The sequence below is a fragment of the Ambystoma mexicanum genome, chromosome 12, assembly GCF_040938575.1.
Source record: "Ambystoma mexicanum isolate Mex_15411 chromosome 12, UKY_AmexF1_1, whole genome shotgun sequence".
Lineage (NCBI taxonomy): Eukaryota > Metazoa > Chordata > Amphibia > Caudata > Ambystomatidae > Ambystoma > Ambystoma mexicanum.
In genome coordinates, this window is record NC_090936.1 from 490,521,773 (window position 1) to 490,527,772 (window position 6,000).

The window sequence follows — 6,000 nt, forward strand, 5'->3', positions numbered from 1 at the left end:
TTGATGGTAGCAGGTGCAAAAGGGAGTAAGTGGGCAACAAATGGCAGTGTGAAGAAAATGCCTAATGCATATACACAAGTCACAACTGTTGGCTTTGCCAATGCTTGTTTTTAACAGGACTTCAGTGAAGGACACGCAGAGTGCTTATAAATCGAGCAGCTGAAGGCAGGCCTGGGTTAGACATTTTTACTTACACCAGTGGTGGGTTTACAACTCCAATTAAATCGTTAACTCACAGAAGACTGCTTTGAAAAGACACTGGCAGGCACGTTCAGTGCAAAGTTTGATGGCAAGTCTTGATTAAGGCAAGCTCAACGAGTTCCCATGAGGAGGGGTTTTGGGCAGTGAGGGGTGGGAACTGGGTGGGAAAGGCCGTGGGGATTAGCATGGCCATGGGTAGGCACATAGCCGAACAGTACCTACAAGCTTTGCGTCCCTCCTCATATGCCATTTCTCCCTATCTTTACTCTAATGAAATAGTTTTAGGTGACCACCTAATAGCCCAAACTAACAAGCATCAAAGGTGTTTCCAGTCACGCAGTGCAGTGTTGCCCTTGGTTGTGTCCAGCACCCTTTTCTAGGTCATTTGAAGCCAATAAATGATGTAAAGATTGTGACAGTGACAAGACCTCTGTTACTGCATGGAACGGCTGTAGTATTGAGAGTTCACTTCGAAAAATGACAAATGCAACTGGTAATTTAGGTGAGTAGAGAGAGAATAACCCAGTGGCATCTAAACGATGAAAGGACAACCACTCATCATTAAATACAGAGAGGAGAGACATTGACTGCTTGGAAGTAAGAGGTATAGAGCATGAGAGCAGTGCATGCCAATGCCTGTCAGTGGGGTGGATGGCGTTGGGGGTGCTTAGGTGTATAATGAAAAAACTCATACGGCGCAGGAGTTCCTAGGCATTTGTTGGCAGTAGTTTTTACTTTATTATATTTATATTGCGCAGCCACGGACCCTTAGCAAGACGGACAACAAGAAACACAGAGGGGGAATAAGAAATAGGTGAGGTCAGAGTACATAACTAGTCAGATAGGAGGGAGGGAGGGAGGGAGGGGACGTGTCCAATCAAGTTACGAAAACAGCAAAGTTTTCAGCTTTTTTCTGGAAAGAAATGGGAGGAAAGACAACATAGCTCAGAAGGGAACAAGTTCCAAGCCTTCAGGCTGCAGCGAAGAAGGCTCCATTTTCAACCTTGTTCATTTTACATCTAGGCGTGACCAGAAGATCATTATTGCACCAAAGGGATCTGCTATTAACCTTTCTACGGATGGGATTTTGCAAGTACAGGGGCAGAAGACCAGATCTGCATTTAGATGGAATGACCAAAAGGCGGAAGCAGATTCGAGCTTCCACCGGAAGGCAACGCAGAGCCCGCCTCGATGCTGAGATATTGTCACGGCTGGAGAGACCAACTACGACTCGGACTGCTCCATTCTGGATGACCTCAAGTCTGTTGATGTCTGCTTTACGTAGGCCCACCAGAGTACTACTGCAATAATCTATTTTAGAAGAATGAATAGCTCTCGCTATGGTTGCAGCGTTATCCTGGGAAATAAAAGGTCTCAGGTGTGCCAGCAGCTTCACACAATAAACAGCTGCGAGACAAGGCAAGCCACGTGAGACATCATATTCAATAGTTGATCAAGAGTAACCCCTAGGATCATTACTTTGGCCTGTGGATAAAGTATCACTTCACCAAGCATAACGCAGCAATAGTCAGGGTGCAACTTCGCTAGCATTGATGCGTTGCCTACAGTCATGAACTCAGTTTAACTTCTGTTGAGGGAGAGATTATTGCCGTCCATCCAATTCTCAATCTGAGAGTAGACTGTATTAAGTTCACCTTCTTCTGTGGCATGAAAGCAGTCATCCGCATAGTTGGAAAACATGACTCCCTCCTGCTCCAAAAGGGCAAAGAAGGGAGCCATGAAAATGTTATAAAAGCATGGGGAGATGCAGGCCCCCTATGGCACCCCGAAGTCCACTGGCAACGGAGCAGCCTCTACCTCATCCACAGAAACCCTACTTTCTCTATTGGCTAAAAAAGACCAATATAATATTATTATTGGAATATTACTTGACTACCATGGCAGAATATGGCAATAACTGACCTATGAGCAGAGTACCTGGGCATATGATAGCACCACATGACACATTGTTTATCTAGATAGTTGTTTACACCTGGTACACTCTGGGAATACCTGGGCATGTTACGCTAGTAGATTGCCCAGGGTGGTTGCACATGGCCATACAAGGTTATGCCTGATTCTATAGGTCTGCCTCTACCTCCCTGCTGCCCTATGCCTCCCCCACCATAAACATTATCTGCGTTCCTTCTACTAGTAGCTCCTATGCTCATCAATACTTTCTATAAATGTATCTACCAAAGTTGAAAATCGAACGCAAGCTGTTTTTTTTTGTAACACGAGTGGCTTCGAAGCAGGTGGCATGAACTCTAAATCCTTGCTGCTGATTAACTGCTTCTGAGCATCGGGATTCAAATGCCTGGATCAGTGCTTCATATGAGAAGTATTTAATCTTAGCGAGGATTCCTTCAAATGTAATTGCTTCATTACTTGTAATCCATCAGGCAAACCTGTGATGCAGGGAAGCAATGCAAGTTCTTATGCTATCACTAAGCCCACCCAGAACATTGCCAAAGTAGGGAGAAGGTTGCTTGTGTTCCCTGCCGCCCCCCACCAAGACCTTGGCGCCCAACAGACTTCATGTTCAAACCCTGCAATAGTGTGTGGTCTGCTATGCTGCTGGTGTTCCCACCGTTATGGCTGGCTTTGGCTCAGACATCACCACCATGCCTTCTGAGGAGCTGAATTAGGAATCCTTATGCCATTTATCAGACCAACAAAGTCCTCTTCCTGTCAACTCTTGGATGCAATTTCTTAGGTTTTCTCACTTTCAACGTATGTTTAAGAAGCTCTATGTCTTCACACCTTAAGATGTTGCTCACAGGTGTGGCTTTTAGGTCGAGCAGATCACACCCCTACCCACCTCAAGCAACTCATCTAAAGGTCCCCAGAGTACTTCATAACAAAGGCGTCTTTCTCCTGAGTGGGGAATGCAGTCGATAAAATGGGGTTTCTGTCTGTGAAATCTAGGGAATTAATCGGATTGAAGGCGTATATTCCAGCAGAGAACAGCAAGGGGTATCTGTGATCTACTTCTGAATAGTGATGCCAGACCCCAGAAACCCATCAATCTTTCATTTCTGGCTTTTGCGATCAGTCACCACAAAGGTCTGGTAAAATTGTATCGTAAAGTCAAAAAGTCAGCCCATCGCTCATTTAGGCACAGGATGTTGAAACCCTCTTAAAATTGGAACCAGTTGATCGGCCAACCTTTAGCCAGCAATACTCCACTAGACGATTCTCAATAACGCCTGTAATGATGGGATAGCAAGAGACAGAACTACATTAGCTATGGCCAAGTAGGTAAAGATCTGCAGTTGTATAGTCTGTATATTACTCATGCCAAGCGGATGGAGGTTCAGGACCCACGCTTATTATCAGTTGGCAATGTCCTTCTCATGAAACTCATTTAAATACCTCAGAGAGGATATTCGGAAAAACATCAATTTGATTGTATCTCAAAATGTACAGTTCAGATAGCAGCTGGTTATGTTTTGCTCCTATCGTTCTTAAAAATGGACATCATGGAGGCAGCAAATGTATTTTACGTGCAAACGTGCCTGAAAACAGTATACTCAGTGCATGAAAGAGTATGTCAGCTGAAAATAGCGGACTGCATTATGGAACCAAATGTACTTGCATCCTTTTAAAGGATGATGTATAAGAAGAGAACAGAATTGCACATGGGTGCTTCTATATGGACTACATCTGTTGAATTAAGCACTTAAACTTAATTGTGAACTTGTACACGGTCATGGTGTTTTATGGTGCTATTTCTCCATTCCTCTTTTTCCAGCCCATCAGTTGTGTCCAATGTTTGTGCGCATAGCAGCCTCTTCTGTGGGCTACGCCAATGCTCATATCATTCCTATTCCACCAAGCTCAAATACATAGCTTCACGGTTTACACAGATCACTAGCTCTCTTAGAATTGGCATTGCCCGGTCAGGAAGAATGGAACACTAGATTAATCTGGCAGTAACTGCCCTGTTCTCTGATCTGACATTTATCTGCCCCATACTGGTGTCCTCTCCGGTTGGCCCATCAACCTCTCAAAGGATTTTTGTGGCAGTGAATGGGGCACCATCCTATATGATTGGTCCACATTTCTCTGTGTGCCCTGTGGTAGCCAAGGCAGGCCCCTTCCCAAGGGACACCTCGGCCTCAGCCTCAACTTGCAGCAATAAGGAGACTAGACACCCAACTGATGGATAAACCAAGCTTCTTGTATTAGATAGAAAATAAGCAGCATACAGAGAATTTATCAGTTGATATCAGGAAAATACAGAAGGACAAGTGGTGTGCAGTTGGAACTCGGAGCTCTGAAGGGACCACCCTTAGAGCACAGGTTATATAGCATATCATAAGCAAATCACTAGTATATTATAAAATTTTCACAATTGTGGATGGTACTTGGCATGACATTGCAGACAATCAGCAACAACTGTCAACATCTGGCTTGTGACGAAGCATTGTAGGTACATGGGCAGGGTACATTGTGTTGTAATATGGATAAGCAGCATTTGCAGAAACGTTACTGTTATCTACCTTGTATGGTGCTAATGCTACACGTGTGGAGAGCAAACGGAAGAGAAGGTCTGACGTGTCCCTTTGCCTTGTTACAGGGTCTTGCTCCAATCTGCACCAGACAGGGGTTGGGCATGTCAAAGGAGCTGAGTGCAGAGGGAGGCATCAGGCAAAGGCAAAATAGAGGATCCGAGGCCTAAATGTATGCAAGAGCATTATGTAGCTTACCATAGCATAACAATCCTGCCACATCAGCCCTCTGCCTGCCATGTCGTTGCATGTGTCTCTCTGTCAGGTGCTAAATCAAGGCAGATTCCATCAAAATCCTATTGTTTTAAGCTGGCATGAAAATGTAATACAAGCTTAATATAAAGTGTACACAAGAGACGGAGAAGGGAAGCACAGGGGAGATGTAAAATCTGCTCTGTGCCCCTTGTCTAACATGTGTGCACACAAACATGGGCTAAAGAAGGGAATGGAGGCTTCAAACTATTATGCCTCCATTCCCCACTCTGCCTGGTATACAGTGGACCCCCCCAATGGCTTCATGCAAGTTTGTTTCCACGTATTTTAATTTAAGGATTAGATTCATAGTCGTCGACCCAGCCAGAATGCCCTTGGGAACATATCTAGCCGGTTGTATACTAATTGACCTTTTCACAATTGACCTCGGGAGAATTGACCTTGGGAGAATTGGCCTAATTTAGAAGGTCAATTAGGACATATATGCAGGGGGAAACCCCCCGTAACCCCTCACCTATCCAAAAACCCCTGCAACCCCCCACCCAATCCCCTTATATTATTTATAATCCAAAACCAACCCAATACATATATAAAACAACTAGAATAATATAAAGGTCAATTGTGCAGAAGGTCAATTAGGACCACTATAATTAGGTCAATTGTGCAAAAGGTCAATCGTAAAAGGTCAATTTGACTAATACCATCTAGCCATGTATCATCCTGCAGCATTTTAACTATTCAAGGCACTTCTTGTTTGGTAATATTTCAGGCTTTTAACAGTTGTCTTGCAGGTTAACGTTCTCAAGACTATCAGTGTTTCACTCCACCAATCTACCCGAGCTGTAGCTTGTCTGGCATAAACAAGCATAAGAACGAATGTTTTTTTGCGGATTTGAAAACAGTGAAGCCCCGTGCTGAACAATCTAAGCAAACAGAGAAACCCAAAGTCCCCAGGGGGTACAACGTAGTGCGCAGTCATGACAAGGTTTTTAACGCTTTAAGTATGAACCGGAAATTCCTGTATCATTGAAATCATCTTAGTGACAAAAAAATGATCAGTCACGATGAAGAC